This window comes from Gopherus evgoodei, chromosome 21 (genome assembly GCF_007399415.2).
Source record: "Gopherus evgoodei ecotype Sinaloan lineage chromosome 21, rGopEvg1_v1.p, whole genome shotgun sequence".
Lineage (NCBI taxonomy): Eukaryota > Metazoa > Chordata > Testudines > Testudinidae > Gopherus > Gopherus evgoodei.
In genome coordinates this window covers 3,337,132-3,360,556 of record NC_044342.1, presented here as the reverse complement: position 1 = coordinate 3,360,556, position 23,425 = coordinate 3,337,132, and positions in this window count along the sequence as shown.

The following is a 23,425-nucleotide window of genomic DNA, read 5'->3' as shown; positions in this document are numbered from 1 at the left end:
CACTGATGAGACCAAAGAAAGGGTAGAAAACTGATTAATCGGAGAGAAAACTGCCTCCTGGCAGAGACTGAAGGGTATATATTGTTAATGAAAGGATGGTTAAACAATGACTTAATCAAAATGAGTAAGTAACTGGGAGTAAATGATTCTTACATTTAACAGACAAAGTTATAGCAAGATCCAACGGCTAAAAGTTGATCTAGACAAATGTCAAACTACAAATATGATCAAATATTTTACCAGTAAGAGAGTAAAATCAAGAGTGACGAAGACTCCAGAAAAAATGGGAGAGGGCTCAATAATGAGGAGGACAGGTCACATGGATTCAGAGGCTTCTGGATTCTTGGTAAACTGTATACAAGCAAGTAATTTGTATTTTAATGCAGCTAAATATAAATGTATACATCTAGGAAGAAAGAACATGGGGCATAAGTACAAGATCAGACATTCTATCCTGGGAAGCAGTGACTCTGAAAAAATATTTGGAGGCTGTGGTGGATAACCAGTTGAATGTGAGCTCCTAGTGAAACGTTGTAGCCGAAAGGGCTAGTGCAATCCTGGGTTGCCTAAACAGGGGAATTTTGAGTAGAAGTACAAAGGTTATTTCACCTCTTTATTTGACACTGCTGGAATACTGTATCCTGTTCTGGAGTCCACAGTTGAAGAAGGGTGTTGATATATTGGAGAAGGTTCAGAGAAGAGCCATGAGAATAATTAAAGGCCAAGAAAATATGAGTTAAGTGATGAATTTAAGGAGCTCAATCTATTCATTTTATGAAAGACAATATTAAGAGGTGACTTGATGACCGTCTATAAGTACCCTACCCAAGGAATGAATATTTGATAAAGGGGCTGTTCAACGTAGCAGATACAGCCATAGCAAGATTCAATGGCTGGCAGTTGAAGCTTGACAAATTCAGGCTCCAGATAAAGCATCTTATATATTTTTTAACAGTGAGGGTAATGAACCATTGGAACAATCTGTGATGCTGATGCCAGATCTGGTCAAAACTGCATGCTCAGTTGAAAACTGACAAACTCACAGCTGGAAGTCAGGTCGATTCAAATGTGTATTAGCAGAAGATCAAAAGATGCTGTTAAGTGTATGTGAATGTGTTTAATGTTTCACCTTCATAAATTAATGTGATTTTGCATGCATTGTTTTCACTTATTTGTATCTTGTTAAGATTTTGCTTTTTATATGCTCCTCAATATCTAAATAATACTCCAAATATGAAAGAAGTCTTGTGTTATGCAAATAAAGGACTCTTATGAGAAAGATAATGCAGCTCAGGGACTTCAAAGTGATTGTGTAGGGCATTCAAAGTTCAGAAACTCTAAAAGCATCACTCTCTCACAGCCGTCAAAGAAGAAACCATGTGATAGTTGTCCTGTCAGATTATTCTAAGAGAACAAGTATAAATATGGATACAAAGGAAAATGATTCATCTCAGGATGGGCTGGATTCTAACAGGGTAGAATAATTGAACCAGAAAAGGACATACCCAAAGCTATTAAGGGTTGCCCTGAGAGACTTTTGGGAAACTGGCAGATTACTCCATGTCTGCTACCATTTGGAATCATCTGTGCATACACTTTACCTGCTTTAATCTCCCAATAACTCTTATTTCTTTTTCTTAGCTAATAAACCTTTAGTTAGGATTGGCTAAAAGTGATGTCTTTGGTGTGAGATCTAGTGTACATTTCAACCCAGGTGGGTGAGAGGTCTCTTGGAAAGAGGAGTAACTTAATGTTTTCATGTGAAAGACCATTTATCAAATAGTCCAGCTTGCTTGTGGGTTAAGACTGGAGTGTTTAAGGGGACTGTCCGCTACTCCATAATAAGACTATGTAGTACTTTGGGAGTTCACATTTGGTACTGGGTTGTTGAAATCTAATTATGGAACATACCATCAGTTTGGGGTGTGTGCCCTTCTTTTGAGAGTCTGCCCTGAAATAGGCACTCACCATCATAAACCACTCCAGACAGCGTAACTCAGTCTGCCAAAGTTTGTGGTAGTTTCTCTATCACTGGCAATTTTTAAATCAAAATTTTTTTTTAAAGTTCTGCTCTAGTTCAAAAGGGATTATTTTGGAGAAGCTCTATGGACTGTGTTATACAGACTAGATGCTCACAATCATCCCTTCTGAGATGGACATCTATGAATTATCTGTAGGAACAACTTCCAGAGAGATGTGATGGATTGTCCATCTTTTGAAGACTTTAAATAAAGACTGGCTATCTTTCTGAAAGATGGGATATGTTCAGGAATCACCAGCTGAGGTTCTACAGGTGGCGTTGTAGGAAGTGGTTACCCTGATGACCTCTTCTGGTCTTAAAATATTGGAATCTATGAACAGTTCACTAAAGCCAATAGTCCAGATTCCCATCTAACTCAAACCAAAGTAAAACAGAGTTCATGTAGTTGAGGTAATTAGATTCAAGCCAGTGTAAACCTCCATCTAGGTAGGAAATGGTGGGCTTTTTAATCACATATATATCATATGATTGATGACGTTTTGCTTAAACTTAAAGTGTCATGAATTCACATTGTAATCTCATTTGTTATGGAATAGTAATTTTGTGTGAAGCTTTTATCATACTTGTGTGTACTATAAAATAATAATGAAACATGAACAAAATGTTTATGGAAGTTCTTTCAAGTCATTGTGCTTGCTATCTATCTGTATATACTGTCAATAAACATATCAGAATGTTTAAGAATCAACTTGTCTTGGATTTTAAAGGGACCTATGGGAATAAGAAGCCCAATTCCAGGTGATTATCAATGGCAATTGGACATTGTGATGGGGCAAGGCCAGATGGCTACAGTAAAGTATTGAGGAACAGGTATGTTAGCCCCAGGCTAAACAAATCCCTAGTACCGTGGTAACCAAATGGCAGTTGCTCCAGGTTAATCAAGGCAGCTGGGGCCAATTAAGATCTTTCTAGAAGGCAGTGGAGATAGCTACTTTGATTAGAACACCTGCAGCCAATCAAGGGAGGCTAATCAGGGCACCAGGGTTTAAAAAGGAGCTCACTCCAGTCAAGCAGAGAGGAGCCAGAGGAGAAGGAGTGCGTGTGAGGAGCTGGGAGCAAGAGGCACAAAGAGCTGAGATTGAGAGGGTGTGCTACGTGAGGATTGAAGAATTATCAGATAATCAAGCATTACCAGACTGCAGGAGGAAGGTTCTGTGGTTAGGATAAAGAAGGTGTTTGGAGGAGGCCATGGGGAAGTAGCCCAGGGAGTTGTAGCTATCTTGCAGCTGTTACAGGAGGCATTATAGACAGCTGCAATCTACAGACCCCTGGGCTGGAACCCGGAGTAGAGGGCGGGCCCGGGTTCTCCCCAAACCTCGTAATTCCTGATCAGACACAGGAGGAGTTGATCCAGACTGTGGGTTCCACCAGAGGGGAAGATCACTGAGGTGAGCAAATCCGCCAATAAGCTCAGGACCCACCAAGGTAGAGAAGGAACTTTGTCACAGCACCCAATTCCATTTGGTTCCTTTGAGAAATATCATCCATAAAGAATCATGAAGTTGTGTGTGTCTTCTGGAAAAAATGACATTGTTATTAAAGAGCATGCTGTAGTGTTTAATTAGCACGATTATTTCTGGAGGTAATAATTAGTCTTTAGTTATGCTAAATACTTACATTTCCATATCTGCTCTGCATATATTCACACTTACCCAGACTAAAGGTATAAAGTAACAAACAAAGTAATGATGGACTTGTCAAATTCCACCCAAAGTCATCAATGTCCCACTTATTGGCTTTAAACATAACTCCCAGGTTGTAGGATTGGACTCTCATTGAGCCGGTCAGCTTCCGGTGGGGAGTACAGCAGGGGTGCCCTCTTTTGGGCTAGCTGTACACTCTGGCATTCAAGCCCTTCCTCTATCTCCTCTGCAAGAGGTTGATGGGTTTGGTGCTTCGAGATCCGAAGCTGCAACTGGTCCTGTCGGCATATGCCGACATCCTCCTCGTGGTCCAGGACCTGGATGCCTTGGCGTAGGAGGAGTCTTGCCAGACTGTGTACTCGGTGGCCTCCTCCAACCAGGTCAACTGGATCAAGAGCTCTGGCCTGGTGTTCGGGGATGAGTGGCAGGTGAGCTCCCTCCCACTCACTCTTCAGGCCATCTGGTGGAGCACGGAACCACTGCTCTATCTTGGCGTTTATCTCTCTGCCACGCATCCTTCTCCATCGGAGAACTGGCACGGTTTACAGGGCAGGGTGATGGAGCGGCTCCAGAAATGGACAGGACTACTCTGGTGCCTCTCCCTTCGAGGGAGGGCACTGGTACTCAATCAACTAGTCCTGTACATGCTCTGGTACTGGCTCAACACCCTGGTCCCAGCCCAAGACTTCCTGGCCTACCTCCAGACTGGGATTCTTGAGTTCTTTTGGCCAGGACTGCACTGGGTCTCTGCAGGGGTCCTTCACTTGCCCCTGGAGAAGGGAGGGCAGGGCCTGAAGTGCCTACTCACTCAGGTCCATGTCTTCCACTTCCAGGCCCTGCAGAGGCTCTTTTATTGTGTAGATAGTCCTGCATGGAGAGTACTGGAGCACGCCTTCCACCACCGCTTCCGAGGGCTTCGATACAACCTGCAGCTCCTTTATCTCAATCCAAGAGGTCTTCTGTGAGACCTCTCTGGGCTGCTGGTCTTCTACTAGGACCTCCTCCGGACCTGGAAACTGTTCTCAGTGACCAGGTCCGTGGTGGCCACCGAGGGGCAGATCTACTCGTGGAGCCCCTGCTACACAATCCCAAGCTCCATGTACTCGGGGTTACCTCGACCAGGTCCTGCAGGAGGGCACACCTCACTCACCCTCCACTTCAGACCCTCCGGACCTTTTCATTGGGCCTCTGCCCTGTGGACCCAGCCATCTCCCCCGCCCCTTCTCCGTGAACTGGCTGCATGACTTGCAGCCGGTTTGCTTCCAGACCGTGCCACAGAAGCTTCTATACAGGCTCGTGCTCCACACCATTCACTTCCTCACTCTCATGTCTCACCCTGACACAAAGTGGCAGGACCTCCTGCCACTTTTGGAGAGTGAGGAGCCCCAGTGGACCAGCCTATACTCCATCCTGGTCCTGAGGCCTGTCAGGGATATCAGCTGGTGGGTCCTTCATGGGGCCATGAGCACGGCCGTGTATTTGCAGCTGTTTACCCATGTCCCGGACACCTGCCCTTTTTGCTGCTTGAGGGAGAGCCTGGCGCACGTTTACTTAGAGTGTGCCAGGTTGCAGCCCCTATTCCGGCTCCTCACAGATATTCTGTTACGTTTCTGGCTGCATTTTCCCCCTCACCTCCTTCTCTATGCACTCTCTATCTGTGGCCCCACAAAGTCACGGGACCTCCTGGTCAACCTCCTCCTGGCCCTGATTAAAATGGCCATCTATAAAACCAGGTAGAGGAGGTTGGCCGATGGAGACTCCTGTGACTCTGGAGCCTGTTTCCAATCCTCTGTCCATTCACATATCTGGGTAGAGTTCCTCTGGGCGGCATCCACTGGCTTCCTTGATGCCTTTGAGGAGCAGTGGGCACTGTCTGGCTTTCTCTGCTCAGTGTCCCCATCATGCTCCCTTTTTTGACCCTCTGTCGCACTCCTGTCCCTGTTATTTCATTAGTTGTCCCCCAAAATCAGTTGGTTTCCAGATCTTGTAGATACTCCCCTTAAGCTGGGGTGGGAGTCCTTCAGTAGTGGATCCGCCCACTTCCTGAAACCCAATAGGTACAGTTGCCTATCCCATGTACTCTCCATTCAAAGCCCTCAATTTCATGATTTATTTAAAAAGGGTTAAGCTGCTCCTACGCCCATGGATATCAATGGAAGTCAGTCAGCAGACCTGCTTAGATGCTTTTGAAAATCTCAGGAGGTGTCTATGTGCATTTTTAGGTGCCTAAATACCTCTAACAATCTGGTTTTAGGCACTTTTGAAAGCTTTTCCTTTAATCTCTTGGTGTCTCAGTTTCCCATCTGTGAAATGAGGTTAATAGCACTTCCCTACCTCACAGAATGAGGATGAATTTGTGCAAGGACTTGTCTTCACTGCAACAGCTGGCTAGAGTTAGTGCACTCAGGTTACTCCACTCAAGCAAACCTAGCTGGCCTTGGAGTGCATGTACACATATCCTCACTGAAGCTAGCCTCGTGCGAGTGAGAGTATGTCTCCACTGCAGTGTGAGATGTGACTGGGCATGGATTGACACACCTGCAATAGCACAGCTAAAAACAGCAATGTAGACATGGAAGCATGGGCTTCAGTGCAGGCTGAGGACCCTGGGAGGTATGTGTGCTGATAGCCTGAGCTGCTGCAGCCACACTGCTATTTATTTATGTTTGAAACTTTTATTAAGGCAAAGTTACAATGAAATGGTAACATACTACAGTGCACATTACATGTTATTCGTTCAGGATCAAGCTAATCTCCAGAGAACTTGGCTAAAGATACTGGCTATCTGGTGGAGGCATCCTCCTCCTCTGCGTATGCTCAAAAAGGGTGACCAAAAATCTTAATACCTATCATCTTACTGCTACGTCTCTTGTGTATGTAGTTGGCATGAAAGCTTTTCCATTAAAAGGCCAGTCCATCTTTTTTTTTGGTGAGGGGGTAGGGAGACACGAGAGTAAGTAATAACATTTCTTCATGTCCTGACTGAGGCCAATATAGAGTGCTAAAAAGGGGTTTCCTCTCCCTTGGAATTCAGATGAAGCCAAGTCCCATCCTAGACCTGAGCTTTGCATCAATTCAAAGAGAATTGTTAACTTTCACTTAAAGAAAACTGTGACCATCACGGGATCTGGGTGGATATTTTCCATTTAAGACCTGATCTACACTTAAAATTTAGGTCAACCTAGGTACGGTGCTCAGGCATGTGAACAAGCCACACAATTGAGTGCTGTAGCTATGCCAACCGAACCGCTGGTGTAGGTGCAGCTATATCAGTGGAAAAAATGCTGCCATCAGACTAGCTAATATCACTTGGGGAAGTGGTGTTCCTACTGGTACCAGCCATTTTTAGGAACCAGCCATGTGCTCAAGCCACTATCAACTTTTAGGATGGATTATCAATTATTTTGCTTATTGCCAAGGGAAGCACCTGTAAGGCTTTTGTACCAGTCTTAGCATCACTAGACAAAGCTGAGAGGGAGAGGCAATGATGAGTGGGCCTGACTGTGTCCTCTCTGATATGCTGGGGTAATCATCTGTGAAAAATGGGAAGTCTAGCTATATTTGACTTCTGGTGTGTGTGTATATTGCTGTCCATAAGAATGCAGACTCTGCAAAAACACATCTATATAACTAATCACTTAAAAATGTTTGCTTCATGCTTTTTCTTTGATTGACATGTTGATGTAATTGTAGCAGTTACTAATATAAAAGGGGAAGACAGGTCTGAGGAATTTGGATTTGAGCTTCTGGACATCTCTTGTAATCCCTGGAAACCATGAGATAGTTGTCCCCTTGAACCTTGTCCTTTGAACATTGAAGATCCCCCCCATACTCTGGATAACTATTATTTGGAGGTGCTTTAATCTATTGTGTTTGCAAGTGCTTGAGACTAAATAAACCACAGACTTTGAGTAAAAGCATTCTGGTGAGAGTGCTGGATGGCAATAACATGCTGGCTTTAAGTGAAAGCACTTCATTTTGATTTGTTTGTGTCAGCCATACAGCAGACAGAGTCACTGTGTCTCCCTTCATTTGTCCTGATACTCCCTCATAGAGAATAAAGTTACTGAGAGCTTTGGGTTTGAGTAACACTGCAATGATGGAAAACACCTTCTACCTCTGTAGGATGCACTTACACTACACCATAGGATTATCACAGCATGGCCACAGAGCAATAGGCCTTATCTACACTGGAGGGGAACGACCTAAGATACTCTATTCCCGTAGCTGAAATCGACGTATCTTATTTCGACTTACCTCCCATCCTAATGGCGCGAGATCAACGGCCGTGGCTCCCCCATTGACTTTGCTTCTGCTACTTGCCCTGGTGGAGTTCCGGAGTCAATGGGAGTGTGTTTGGGAATCGATAGATAGATCACTACCTGCCGATCTGGCAGGTAGTCTGGCCATACCCATAGCTATGCTGTTGTGATCCCCACAGTCTAGTCATGATCTAAGTGTTATTTTGATGGGACATTGCATTTCAAATTAACAATTTTTCACAAAATAAATACATCTTCCATTTTCATAGATCTTTTCTTTGAGAGGGAGAGGAGATGTATAAAGAACCAAAATGACTAAAATGGAAAACATAGTTTCGTTACTCCTAGATTTTATTTTATTTTATTTTATTTGGTAGGGGAAGCAATACAAACAAGAAAGAAAGAAAGAAAGAAAGAAAGAAAGAAAGAAAGAATCTGATGTTTTGGCAGGCTTTCCCTTGCCCCAAACAATCACTCTTGTGTCATAGTAAGATGAGACAATCTTGAATATCAAGCTCTTTGGATCATTGTGATTTTTTTTCTGATTGAGAAATTAACATTTTGGAAAACTTTTCATGTTTAACATTTTTCTCCTTCCATCCATCCATTCCAGGTTTGAATGGTTTCTTTAAAAAAAAAGTTTTACAAATAAAATATTCTAAGCCTGAATCTAATCTTAGTTTCATGGGAGCAGATGCCACTGAGAGAATAAAAGAAATAAAAAAGATGAAATCAGCAGTATTTCCACTAAAACTAATCAAATTAGTCTGGTGTAAATACAGCATAGTCACACTCTGGCTCAAATCCCCAGCTGGGGTAAATGAGAGAAGCTCCGTTGAAATAAATGGGCCAAATCTGCAGGTGGTGTGAAATGACGTTGCTCCACTGAAGATTCACACCCACTGAGAATCAGCCTCACTTTGCCATTAGTAAAGTCTCTTTGGCATGACTTGTCATTTCATTCTGACTCTGAAAGTCATCCCAAACACCTCACCCAGGCTTAAGAACAAAACGCATCTGGTTCCCTTTGTGGGTAACTCTCTGAGACCCAGAATCATCCAGCCTCCTCTGCATCAACCACATCAACTAATTAGACATGAGAATTAGAAGTTTATATTGCCACAACTGGACTTCTAAGGGACTTAATTGCAAAGTGCCCACTCGTGTACTCCTAAATCAAGCAAAACTCCTCTTTACATGAATGGAGAAGCAAACTTTTTCCTAGCGTTTTTCATCTGTAGATCTCAATGTAATTTAAGTAGAGAGATAGGTAACATGATCTCCATTTTACAGAGAGTGAAACTGGGCCAAAACGAGTTGAAATAACTAACTCAATATCACCCAGTGAGCTGGTGAATGACATGGGAACAGATCCTATTACCAGAGAAAAGTCTCCAGTCTCTATTTTTGTATTTCTGATCTCTACTCTGAATAAGCAAAAATCACTTCACTCTGAGATGGATACTGAGGACCCTGGGCATGCTCAGTGAGAACTTAGAATATCTTGAAAATAAATAAATAAATAAATAAAGCCGTGTCAGAAAGCCCAGAATTTCCAAGATTGGACCTTGGCAAAAAGTCAAATGTGTGTAGGGGGCAGCAGAGTCCTAACTTTAAGTAAACAACAACAGTGAGCACATGCAGCAAAGGGAGTGGTGACAAAGAGGTCAATCAGTTAAGGCCTTAGCCCGTCAGAACCCATTCAGACCCGCAACAACTTGCTTTAAAGGTCAGAGCTGTCAATCAGAATTCTGAGGTAATGGTGAACTCTGAGCATGTGCAAGTGAGGTAACTGTCGCCAAGAACAGGAAGCTATATAAGACTAAGCTACAATGTAGCATAAAAAGCCTGCTGCCAGCAGCATTTTCGAGACTCTGAAGGCTGTACCTGAGAAGACGAGGCCAGTGCCGGAGGAGCCAAAGACCCAGCAAGAAAAGACACGGACAAACTGCTGCAGAAAGGAGAAAGCTGGAGTGGAACAGAACAGTGCTTTGATTTTTAAAGGAAAGCAGCAATGGTTTTATAGAGTAAGCTTGATATTCTTTAATTACTATTTAGTATAAGTATAGTTTAATATAGTTTTTATAACATTTATTATGTATTGCTTGAGATGTGTGTGCGTTTTACTTGTATTTTATCTGTGTAAACTTTAAAAGCAACTTGAGATCTGCTCTTGGCAATTTGTGGCAAACTGGCCACTTGAAACAAATTGCTTTGCTTAGTATCATTTGAAGTATATGCTATTGTAGTTCAAGTGCTCTTTTAACTTGCGGTAAGGGGTCTGTGTCGTCAGGGATTTATTGTGCTTTGTTCAAGATTTTTTTGATAAACTGTAATAGGGATTATTAGCTATTTTAGTAAAAAAATACTTTGTTTTGGAAAGATTACTGCCTGTGTCAATTACATTATTGGAAACCTTGTCCTTTGAGTCACTACTTAGCAACCATGGGAAATTTTACCTCAGAAAAAGCAGTTGAAGCGGGCAATAGGAAGGTTAGTATAGCAGCACCCCAAAACTCATTTTTCAGGGTAACAATCCCAAGGAGCTTCACTCTCATTGCCAGGTCTTGTCCATTGCAGTGTGCTACTTTCCCCTTCCAAAGACTTACTCACAGTATCTGTGGGAGTTTCTGGGGACAGAACCACCTGCAAAATACTCAGTGTTGGACTTAGGCACATAAAGTAGTAGTTAGGTGCCTAGATTTGTTTGTGGATCTCGCCACTAGTAGGATTTTAAAAATCTCATCAGGGCATCTTGGAGTCTGGTCCACAGACTCAGACTAGGAGGTCTCATGTTATCATGCTAAGAATAGCTGTGTAGACATGGTGTCATAGGCTGGCGCTTGGGCCCTGAAACCTAATGTCACAGCACTATCTATGTAAATGGGCGGACTCACCCCCGTGGCGCCTCCTGCTGGTTGCTTTGGGGAATTAGCTCAATTCCAGCTACAGAGTGCCCTCTGCAGGCTGGTGATCCACCTGTCCTCTGCTGGCCCTGGGCCCCTCCCTGGACCTTGGTGCCTCTTTAACTGGGTCTCCTCCCTCCCAGGGGAACTCCCACCCCACTTTCCCCACTTTGCCTCAGTATTGGCTACTGCCCAGTCATTGTATAGCCCCCACACCCTGGGGCAGACTGCAGTATCAGCCACTCATCATAGGCAAAGGGGTTTTGGCCTGGCTGGCTTTACTCACCCTTTGGCTGCCCCTCTGCAAACCCAGTACCTGCAGGCCTAGAATTAGGCCCCACAGCCTGGCGAGTTGCTGGCCTAGGGCTTCTCAGCTCCTAAGGCTTTTCCCCAGCTCTGCCTTCCTCTAGGCACCCTGGGTGAGTTCCCAAGCAGTCAGGCCTGTCTCTCTCTCCAGTCAGAGACTCTTTTTGCTTCTGGCTCCCCTGGCCTTCTTATACAGCCCTGTGGCTCAGTTAGGGGCATGGCCCCCAGCTGCAGCCACTCCCGCCATCAGCCCAGGCTTCTGGCTCCAGCTACGGCCCCTTGCCAGGGCTGTTATAACCCCTTCACTCCCGGAGCAGGAGTCCATTCTGCTACAATCTACAAAGCTATTTTTAGTGTGCTAGCATGCACCCCACTGCCATAAGTCAGTGGACCTAGGTGGATGCCTACCAAAACCGAGATTAATGTATAGATACACACAAAGAGAGATAGGCAGCTAATTACCATTGACTTTCCATGGCAGATGGATGCCTAGCCTTTTTAGATGATTGTTTTGTCAGTTACTAATGGGGAAGTGTGCATGACACTATACAATGCTCTTACAGTTAGCATTTTCTGACTCTGGTTTTGAAATTCTAAGCACAGCCCATAGTCCAAAGGGAGCATGAAGACAAATTCCAGTCTCAGTCCCAGAGCACTTTCCAGTCATAATTAGTGGAAGCTCTACTGGACCTGGGTTATGGAGGGAGGTACCAGGGCTCCCAAGTCAATGTTTGTTCTCCAGCTCTAACTTAGAGATAACAAACAGGTTTTGCTTGATGATGTCGTTATGGGGAAGTGCTATCTTCTCTCCTTTGGTCATGAGATCCCCAGCATCTAGAAGCAATTTTAAAAGCTCCTCCTCAGTGCTTAATTAATCAGATGCAGAAGCAGACATAGAGGAAGAGATACATTCTTTCTTGAAGATGTAGGAGTGGATAGAATTGGTTCCATTTTATATTTCCTAAGGGACTGAGGGGCAAAGGAGGCTGTGTGATTAGTTCTCTGGTCTGTGTTACACAATGGATCAGACTAAATGATCTCAATGGTGCCTTCTGGGTTGAAATTCTGCGGGTGAAATCATGTATCAATTGAAATCTTTGGCAAACTCACAGGGTTTTATGAACAATTCTGCTTTCAAGTGTTTGCTCATCCAATGGCTCAACAGTCCTGAAAGAATTAAGAAGACCCTCATGTCATAAAAAGATAGTTCAGGGTTAATGTCTCTTTTACCTGTAAAGGGTTAACAAACAGGGACCCAAACACCTGACCAGAGGACTAATCAGGAAACAAGATACTTTCAAATCTGGGTGGAGGGAAGCCTTTGTTTGTGGGTTTTGGGTTTGTGCGTTGTTCTCTCTGGGTCCTGGACAGGAGTAGAGGTGCAACCATGTTTCTGTCAATCTCCCTGCTACAGTCTCTTATCTATTCAGAATAGTAAGTAAGTACCAAAGGCAGTTATAGTCTTTTAACTAGTTTTTCTTATTTGCAGATGTGTACTTGCTGGAAGTAGCTTAAATTGTGTTTCTACTGGAGAAAGCTTCTTTCTATTGTCTATAAGCTAAAAAAAACCTATATATTTACCATCTTGATTACAGAGACAAGTTTTATGTTTTTTCTTCTTTTATTAAAGTTTTCCTCTTTTTTAGAATCTAATTGATTTTTTGGTTATCTTTTGTAAAACTCCAGGGAAGGGAGTCGGCACTCACCAGGGAATTGGTCGAAGAAAGGAAAGGGAGGAGGGAAGAAAAACCTGCTCTCTGCGTTTATCTCTGTATCTCTCTCTGGGGAAGAAGGGAGGGGGAAGGGGTGATTCAAGGAGTTGAATCACAGTGGTCTCCTAGTGTACCCAGGGCGGGAAAGAGCTGGGAGGAAGAAAGAAGGGAGGAAGGGAAATGGTTTATTCCCCTTTGTTGTGAGACTCAGGGAATCTGGGTCTTGGGGGGTCCCCAGGGAAGGGTTTTGAGAGACCAGAGTCTATCAGGCACTCTACCTAAGTCCTGACTGGTGGCAGCCTATCAGATCTAAGCTGGTAATTAAGCTTAGGGGAATTCATGCTAGTACCCATATTTTGGATGCTAAGGTTCAGATTTGGGAATTATACTATGACACCTCATTTTCCAAAATCAGCACTGGCCTACCTCTTCTTCCACTGAAGAGAATAGTAAAACTCCTGTGGTCTTCAGTGGGAGCAGAGATATGCCAGTGGCTGGTTCTTTCAAAACTCAGACCATACAAGTCTGCTAGAGAGTGACAGGTAATGGAGGTGCTACAGGCACTTCTGTTTATTGATTTTTCCTCAGAATTCAGACCAGGTGAAAGAGAATGAATGGTTCAGTGAAGGCAGTGGAGAGCCCCAAAAGTGTTTGGTTTGGTTACCTGTGAAATGTGTTGTGAGGGTCAAAGTCTGAAAATCCAAACAAGCAAAATCAACATTGTTATCCCCTGCTTGACAGGTAGCTTGAGTATGGAATGCACTGAGGAGTAGATGGCCTCTCTGACCATTAGAATTGTTCCAGTCAGATCTGGAAAGAAGTGTTTTGATTTGTCTGAGCAGGGATTGCTTGCCATCTTATGCCCACTTGAATATAAAGACATAAGCTCACTTTACCAAATGCAACTGTTAGAAAATGATCAAAAGAGGAACAAGAAGGATTAAATGATTGAGCCAAAAGAAACCTGGTGAGGTTCAACAAGGACAAGTGCAGAGTCCTGGACTTAGGGCAGAAGAATCCCATTCACTTTTACAGACTAGGGACCAAATGGCTAGGAAGCAGTTCTGCAAAAAAGGACCTAGGGGTTACAGTGGACAAGAAGCTGGAAATGAGTCAATGGTATGCCCTTCTTGCCAAGAAGGCTAACCGCATTTTGGGCTGTATAAGTAGGGACATTGCCAGCAGATCGATGGATGTGATCATTCCCCTCTATGTGACATTTGCTAGGCCTCATCTGGAGTACTGTGTCCAGTTTTGTGCCCCACACTACAAGAAGGATGTGTAAAAATTGGAAAGAGTCCAGTGAAGAGCAACAAAAAAGATTAGGGGGCTGAAGCACATGAGTTATGAGGCAAGGCTGAGGGAACTGGGATTGTATAGTCTGCAGAAGAGAAGAATGAGGGGGGAATTGATAGCTGCTTTCAACTCCTGAAAGAGGGTTCCAAAGAGAGTGGATCTAGACTGTTCTCAGTGGTAGCAGATTACAGAAAAAGGAGTAATGGTTTCAAGTTGCAGTGGGGAGGTTTAGGTTGGATATTAGGAAAAACTTTTTCACTCCAGACTCCAGACAGGAAGGCTGAATATGATAACAGGACATATGCAAATCTGTGATTGTCCTGTTCCACATCCCACCCCTTCCTTCCTCCCAGCCAGCACAGATGTGCCATGACCTTTCTGTTTCCCCAGCAGTTGTGTTTCTTATCAATAAATGCATTTTTTGAGGGGGCTTTGAAAACATTCTTTTTTTCATTAAGTAAAAGATACCATAGCCCAGGAAAGCAACAGGCGCTGCAAGTCAGTGCATCATATGTACCAAACACAGATGCATACTAGCACTGGAACCACTGCACTTCACTCCTGTGCAGGACACCAAACATTACTTGTGACTTTCAGCATCAAATTGCACCCTCAAGGCATCCCTAATCCTTACAGCTGCACACTGGGCCCCTCTAATAGCCCTGGTCTCTGGCTGTTCAAATTCAGCCTCCAGGTGTTGTACCTCTGTGGTGCATGCCTGAGTGAATCTTTCACCCTTCCCTTCACAAATGTTATGGAGGGTACAGCATGCAGCTATAACTGTGGGGATGTTGTCATCCTGCAGCTTCCCATACAGAGATCACTAGTGGCCCTTTAATGGCCAAAAGCACACTGAACTGTCATTCTGAAGTGACTCAGCCTGTTGTTGAACTGTTCCTTGCTGCTGTCAAGGTTTTCTGTGTAGGGTTTCATGAGCCACATATTAAAGGGTAAGTGGGGTCTCCAAGAATCACAATTGGCCTTTCGACTTCCCCTATGGTGATCTTCTGGTCTGGGAAGAAAAAGCCAGCTTGCAGCTTCCTGAGCAGGCCTGTATTCTGAAAGATGCGTGTGTCATGCACCTTTCCAGATCTGCCTGCATTAATGTCCATGAAATGCCCACAGTGATCCACAAATGCCTGGAGAACCATAGAGAAATACCCTTTCCAATTTATGTATTCAGAGGCTAGGTGGTCTGATGCCAGAATTGGAATATGCGTCCCATCCGCAGTTATGGAAACCCATTTGTGCAAAGCCAGCCACGATGTCATGCTCATTGCCCAGAGTCATGGTTCTTCTGAGCAGGATGCTATTAATGGCCCTGCACACTTGCATCAAAGTGAGTCTAGTGATTGACTTTCCCACTCTGAACTGGTTAGTGACTGAGCAGTAGCTGTCAGCTTCCAGATTGTAATAGCCATCTGCTTCTCTATCAGCAGGGCAGTTCTCAATCTCATGTCCTTGCACCAGGGTAGGAACAGGCTTAGCACAGAGTCCCACAAAAGTGGCTTTCCTTACCCAAAGGATCTGCAGCCACTGCTTGTCATCCCACCACTTATTTCCTGAGCCCACAGTCATAGAATATCATGCTTAGAAGAAACCTCAGAAGGTCATCTAGTCCAATTACCTACTCAAAGCAAGACTAATCCTCCACTATTTTTTTTTTTGGCTACAACCCCCTAAATGGCCCCCTCTAGAATTGAACTTACATTCCTGGGCCTAGAAGTCCAATGCTCAAACCACTGAACTATCCCTCCTCCTCTCAGGCCACTGTGGTGACCATGTCCATGAATGCCACAAGCAACTTCATGTAGTCTATGTTATGCAATTGACATCACTGTTGGACTTCTCACTGTCACTTTGCAGCTTAAGGAGTAACTTGACTGCAATTCGTGATGTTCTGGCGAGACCCATCAGCATATTCCTCACAGGTTTAGGATCCGTTCCTGCAGACCAAAAGGGAAGACAGAGCATGCAGTACAAAAAAAGTTGAAAGATGGTGCCAAATGTGGATGGAAGCACTGGGGTTGCTGGGATGTGAAGCGACGCATCACAGGGCATTGGGACAGGACCCAGAATGCCCCTCACTCGCCACCCGCTTCCTTCCCACAGACCACAGCACCAGAATGGGAAGAGGTGCTCTGTGGGATAGCTGCCCATAATGCACTGCTGCAAATGCCGCAAATGTGGCCACACTACTGCTCTTGCAGCTGACAGTGTGAACACATGGCAGCGCTTTCCCTGCTGCAGTCTCCGAAGGCTGGTTTAACGCAAACCGCTCTACATGTGCAAGTGCAGTCACGCCCTTAATACATTTCCCAGACCTGAAGAAGAGCTCTGCATAAGCTCTCACCAACAGAAGCTGATCCAATAAAAATTATTACCTCACCCACCTTGTCTGTCTGATATCCTGGGACCAACATGGCTACAACAATATTGTATTTAAAAATCTTGGCCATAGATATCAAAGCCCAGAAGAAGAAAGAATCATTGTCTTTATTTCACAGATGTGGAAACCGTGGTGAAGAGAAATTACTTGATCCATGTCAGTGTCAGAGCTGGGAAGATAACTTGAAAGTCATGACCGACCACTCCTGCCCCACAGACCTTACAATTTACATGGATAAGCCAGACAAAGGGATGGAAGGGGAACCACAGCCACAGGGAGATGGGAAGTAACTTGTCCATGCTCACAATACACAGAGGGTGAATTCCATCTCTTGGGGAATAGACCAGATGTGGGTGTGTCATAACTTTAGTCCCAGATTTGGACCTTAGCGTCCAAAATATGCGGGGTTAGCATGAAAACCTCCAAGCTTAGTTACCAGCTTGGACCTGGTACTTGCTGCCACCACCCAAAAAATTAGAGTGTTTTGGGGCACTCTGCTCCCCCTGAAAAACCTTCCCTGGGGACCCCAAGACCCAAATCCCTTGAGTCTCACAACAAAGGGAAATAATCCTTTTTCCCTTCCCCCCTCCAGGTGCTCCTAGAGAGATACACAGACACAAGCTCTGTGAATCTACACAGAGTGACTCCCCCTCTCCGTTCCCAGTCCTGGAAACAAAAGCACTTTCCTCTTCACCCAGAGGGAATGCAAAATCAGGCTAGCAAATCCAACACACACAGATCTCCCCCCCTGATTTCTTCCTCCCACCAATTCCCTGGTGAGTACAGACTCAATTTCCCTGAAATTTCCCAGTAAAGAAAACTTTAACAGGTTTTAAAAAGAAAGCTTTATAAAAAAAGAAAGAAAAATGCATACAAATGGTCTCTCTGTATTAAGGTGACAAAATACAGGGTCGCTTGCTTAGAAGAAATATGAATAAAAAGCCTTATTCAAAAAGAATACAAATCAAAGCACTCCAGCACTTATATTCATGCAAATACCAAAGAAAAGAAACCATATAACTTACTATCTGATCTCTTTGTCCTTACACTTAGAAACAGAAGATTAGAAAACAGAACTACTTCTCCAAAGCTCAGAGAAAGCAGGCAGACAGAAAACAAAGACTTAGAAACAAACTTCCCTCCACCCAAAGTTGAAAAAATCCGGTTTCCTGATTGGTCCTCTGGTCAGGTGCTTCAGGTGAAAGAGACATTAACCCTTAGCTATCTGTTTATGACAGGGTGCAACCAATATACACAAGAATCAATACAGAGGCTACTGCACTTATCTGAAGCATCTGGTGCTTGCTGCTGTTGGAGACAGCCAGAACTTGACAACCCCTGTTATAACTATAAAAGGAAGGGAACAGCTCTCCTGTGTACAATACTATAAAATCCCTCCTAGCCAGAGACACCAAAATCCTTTTGTCTGTAAAGGGTTAAGAAGCTCAGGTAACCTGGCTGACCCCTGTCCCCAATAAGGAGACAAGATACTTTTAAATCTTGGTGGGGGGAAGGCTTTTGTTTTGTGCTCTTTGTTTTGGGGTTGTTCGCTCTTGGGACTAAGGAGATCAAACATCAATCCAGGCTCTCCAAATCTTTCTGAATAAGTCTCTCATGTTTCAAACTTGTAAGCAACAGCTATGCAAGGCATGTTACCTTTATCTTTGTTTTCTTAACTTGTAAATGTTCCTTTTTGCTAAGAGGATTTACTGCTGTTCGCTGTAACTTTGAACCTAATGCTAGAGGGGGTTCCTCTGGGCTCTATGAATCTGATTACCCTGTAAAGTTATTTTCCGTCCTGATTTTACAGAGATGATTTTTACCGTTCTTTCTTTAATTAAAAGCCTTCTTTTTAAGAACCTAATTGATTTTTCCTTGTTTTAAGATCCAAGGGGATTGGATCTGCACTCACCAGGAATGGTTAATCTCTCCTTGTTTTAAGATCCAGGAGTTTGGATCTGTGTTCACCAGGAACTTAGTGGAAAAGTCTCTCAAGGCTACTGGGAGGGAGATAGTCTGGGGGGAAGGTAGACAGAGTTTCCCAAATAACTCTAAAAGGATTTGGGTGGTGGCAGTAAAACCAGATCTAAGCTGGCAATTAAGCTTAGAGGTTCTTATGCAGGTCCCTACATCTGTGCCCTAGAGTTCAGAATGAGAAAGGAACTTTGACAATCCCAGTGCTCACAGCTCATGCAGAGCTGTTCAGGGCAGGTGGAACACCCAGGGTCCTACAAACAAGTAGAGGACCGATACAGCATAGAGTGTAGCAAGATAGCAAAGCCCTTAAGGGAGACACCATCTTTTTATCCAGTGCCTGGGGTCCTTGTCGATGGCCAGGTGTTCTGGTGATACAAATAAATACATAGCAATACAGGTCCCCACTGTGGAGTCGGTACAAATCCTGCTGACTGCACTACCAGAACTGCCATCCCACAGCCATACTGCAGGCCGGAATCAGAATCCTGAACCAGTTTCTCAGGCCTTTAATAGCTCAGGTAAAATGGATCCTGGATCCAAAAATTCGCTGGAATGGTGTTTTCCTTTAGCCAAACTTAAATCTGCTTGCTGAGGTTTGATGAACTGTAAAATTAATGTGCATCCTCTAAGGAGTAGCCCTGAATGTTCTGTCACTAACACCAGTTTAACATGCTTGTATCCTCAGTTGAGGCAGTGTAGCCTAGTACAGAGTGAATAGGCTCAGGGCTAAAGAGACCCAGGCTTTGTTCCTGGCTTTGACCTGCTGGGTGAGCCTGAGCAAGTCTCTTCCTTGTTCTGTGCCTCAGTTTCCACAACGGGTACAAGGAACAGGAGTACTTGTGACACCTTATAGACTAACAAATTTATTTGAGCATAAGCTTTCGTAGCCCACGAAAGCTTATGCTCAAATACATTTGTTAGTCTCTAAGGAGCCACAAGTACTCCTGTTCTTTTTGCGGATACAGACTAACACTGCTGCTACACTGAAATGGGTACAAGGGGGATAATTACACTGGCCTCCTTTGTAAAGGACTTTGAGATCTACTGGAGAAAAGTGTTACATAAGAGCTGGAATTTTTTATTATTACCTCTGATTTACAATTTCGTAAGCATGAAGAGAATCCATTCTACAGACTTGAGTAGAGTTAATCCTGATTTACACCTAGAAGTGAGAGAAGAATCAGGCCCATAATATTTTAACCTTCCAGAGCTGAGCATCCATGTACCTGAAGATGTTCACTAGGAGATACCACACATATAAAACAGTCATTATTTTTTTTTAATAATAGACAAATTCTTTTTAAAAATGTCTCTTTGGCTGGGACATGCAAAGGGGCAAGAAGGAGTTTAGACACCCAAATCCCATTGACTTTGAATAGGATTTGGGCACTAAACACCTTCAATATTTTTGAAAATCTTACCTATGTATCAAATATCCCTGTGAACAGAGCAAATATTATTTTCCTCATCTGCAAAATGTGGCTACTGATTTATAAGTTGGTTCAATGACAGAGCTGAGAATAAACCCCACTTGGACAAACCACCAGGCATTCATCCAACATATAGTTGGAATAAGTGCCTTCAAATGCTCATGATAATCACATCACAATTAGTTGACTACACTTGGGGTTTGGTCTTCTAAATGTTTGAGAGACCAAATAACCAAACCTAGCCAAATGTATTGTCTAAACACAAAGCAGTATGATAGGAAAAGGAGATATACCCTCCTTCCACAAAGCAAATTCTCTCAGAGTGTTAACGTTACACAGAAGGGGTATTCAAAGACATGCATTTCAGATAGCAGTATTTATGGTATGACTTTACATATTACAAAGCCCTTTACTCACCATGAAAATCCAGCCTGCTAGTTTGTACCAGTTCCTAAACTTGCTCTTCCGGCCTGTACTTTTCTTATCTGTTTTGGATACTACATGCCAAACTGGTTGGGCATTGAGGTTCATCCCAACTTGTGCTAGGACACACCCTTCACGCATCTTGGCTTTGACAGGGTTCCTATATTCTAATGCCAAAGCTGGCTTCAGCTTTGCAAAATGTTGTGAGATATTCAACAAGGTTGAATAGAATTGTGGAGAGAGCATAATGCATTTAGTTGGCATAACTTCCCATATATATATTTAAAAGTTCTCCTGAGCCAATGGCTCAGAGATATAATCTACACTGTATTAATACTGTGTGCATAATACCCATTGATATGGTGTATACTACACCCAACATATATGTATTATGTAACACCTTGACTGGGACCTAATTCCACTGAAATCAATGGAAAGATGCCTGTTCACTTCAGTGTTCACTGGATGAAGTCTATGGCCTGCTGTTTTCAAAGGAAAAAAAGGGAGTTAGGGCCAGATTTGCAAAGGTATTTAGGCACCTAAAATGCAGATAAGTGCCTGTTGGGTTTCCATAAGCACGTAGGGAGGTTAGGTGTTTAACTCTGCATGTGCCTATGTGTACTGTTGGTCTCTGTGCATCCTCGTGAGTCTGTGCATGGTATTAAACACTCAGTGCATATTTGTGGCAGCAACTGTACATTGGGATTATTTTACTGCACTGACCAGGCCTCTCTGTGAATCACTTGATGCTATCCATCAAATCCCCTGCAATGCAGGGCAAGTCAAAGCCCCCCTGTCACTCACCCACACATGGGGCTGGCCCCCCTACCGCCAACCACCTGCATTGGGCTTGCCCGGCCTGAGCCGCTCTCCCGAGCCCTCCCTCCCACACAGGGTTGGCATTACCGCTCACCCCCATCCCCCCCATGTTCTTCCATGCCCTGCTAGGGTTCGCACCCCACTTTTTTTGGCAAAACTGATGATAATTTTGGATGAGCAAATTGGACAAATGCTGTGACAAGACTTAAAAAATAGGGACTGTCTCAGGCAAAACAGACGTATGGTTACCCTTCCCAAATACCTTTGAGAAACTCAGAATCCAGAACTGAATTTCACAGCCCAGGTCAGTCATCTGTCCATCCACCTAATTGTCTATCCTGCTGTCTATCTGACCACCAAGATCTATCTGTCCATTTTCCTCCTTGTACTGTTTACCCACCTAACTATCCATCTGTCTGTATTTCCAATTGCCTATCTACAGTCCTATCAATCTGCCATGTCATCTGTTCATCTGTCTAATCACCTCTCTGTCCACTTGTCTAATGGTTTTAACATTCACCTGCCTCTATCTATCTATCTATCTATCTATCTATCTATCTATCTATCTATCTATCTAATCTACTGCTAATTGGCCCATCCAGGTGGGAAGTGGAATTCAGTGGGCTGGGACTACTATGTGGGTGCATTTCACAGTCATGGTCACTAAAGTCAAATTAAAAATACATCATGATTATTGGTAGCTAAAGGATATTACTTCTGACTCTGTGTGCGGCTAATTTCACAGGCAAAGCAGGTGGGAATTGGAACTGACAAGGGGCTTGCAATGGGACTGTGACACTCTGCTAAGGGCAGCAGTGGCAAGGGGATAGACTGTAACTGGAGCTCTATCCGTCCCTGGTGACTGACCAGAGAAGTGGCAATGAACAGTCTGTCCACAGGGTGTAAAGTGCTTGACCTTAAGGATGCAGCTGTTTCTATAGGTCTGATAGCAGATCTGCACTGACAGATCCCCAGCATGAAGGAACCCTGAGCAGTATCATCTGAAACATGTTAATTTCACTGACTCTTGCTTAGAATAAAAATAATAATCAGTTAAAACCTCTGCCTCATTTGTGCTCCTTAAAATCATCCTCGTTAGCAACACAGCTACTAAAATGAAATCTCCCCAACTAGCCATGCAGCACCTGTGGTTCTATGGGGATTTGCAAGAGGACACGGAGGTCATTATAACTCCTCATGTCTTAATCAGCACTCAGAGAAATGTTTTGCCCAGCTGAGACCTGGGCACTGGCTGGTGATCTGACAACCCTCTCAAAGAATTAAGGGCCAGTTGCAGAAACAAAGTTACTCACCATTTTAATGGGTCTCAGGGAGGCCATTAGAATGGAAACACTGTCGGAAAATGCAGGTTGCAGCAGCAGTCCCACTGGGGCTGATTAGAAAGGAAAGTCAGAGCCACTGATTAATGTTAGACAAAGGAAGGGGAGGGTTTGTTCCTATGGCAAGGAGCCCCCTGATGTGTAAAGTAAAAGGGGTCAGGCCAGTTTGACCAGCTCCTGTGAAGGGTGATCCCTTCATTCATAAATTCCACCAGAGTCTCACCCAGCTAGGGGATGTAGTGGGCGGGTGTGTGTGTGTGTGTGTGGGTGGATTGCAGTGAAACTGAAATGTAAACAAACCAGACTTTCCCACTGGGTTAGCTGAGGCAGCAGGGCCCAGGTATAGTGAGTGAAAGGCAATTCCAGGTGTCTAGGCCTCAATGACAGAGATCAGCCAAAGTACCTGGATTGTGACAGGCTTTGCTGTCCTGCCCATGACACCCAGTGCTGCCAGTGCCCCTCAGTCCTAGCCCACAGCCCCTATCCACAATGCTATTTCATCTCTGGGCCCAAATGCACAGAGTTCTGCCAGAGCCCCTCAGTCCTGACCCACAGCCCCTACCCACAATGCTATTCCATCTCTGGGCCCACACAGACACAGATCTCGGCCGGTGGCCCTCAGTCTTGACCCACAGCCCCTACCTGCAATGCTATTCCATCTCTGGGCTCACTCGCTCACACTCTCTCGACCCCCCAGCTTTGACAGTGACCTTCAGTCTTGACCCACAGTCCCCTGCAATCCCTGTTCTGAACTCCCTCATCTCCACACACTCCAAGCACTGCCAATGTTCACTAGTCCTGGCCCACAGCCCCCTGCTGTTCTGTTTCTGGCATTGTTCCCTCTCTCATACACACAGCTCTGCTGATTCACCTTAATGCCA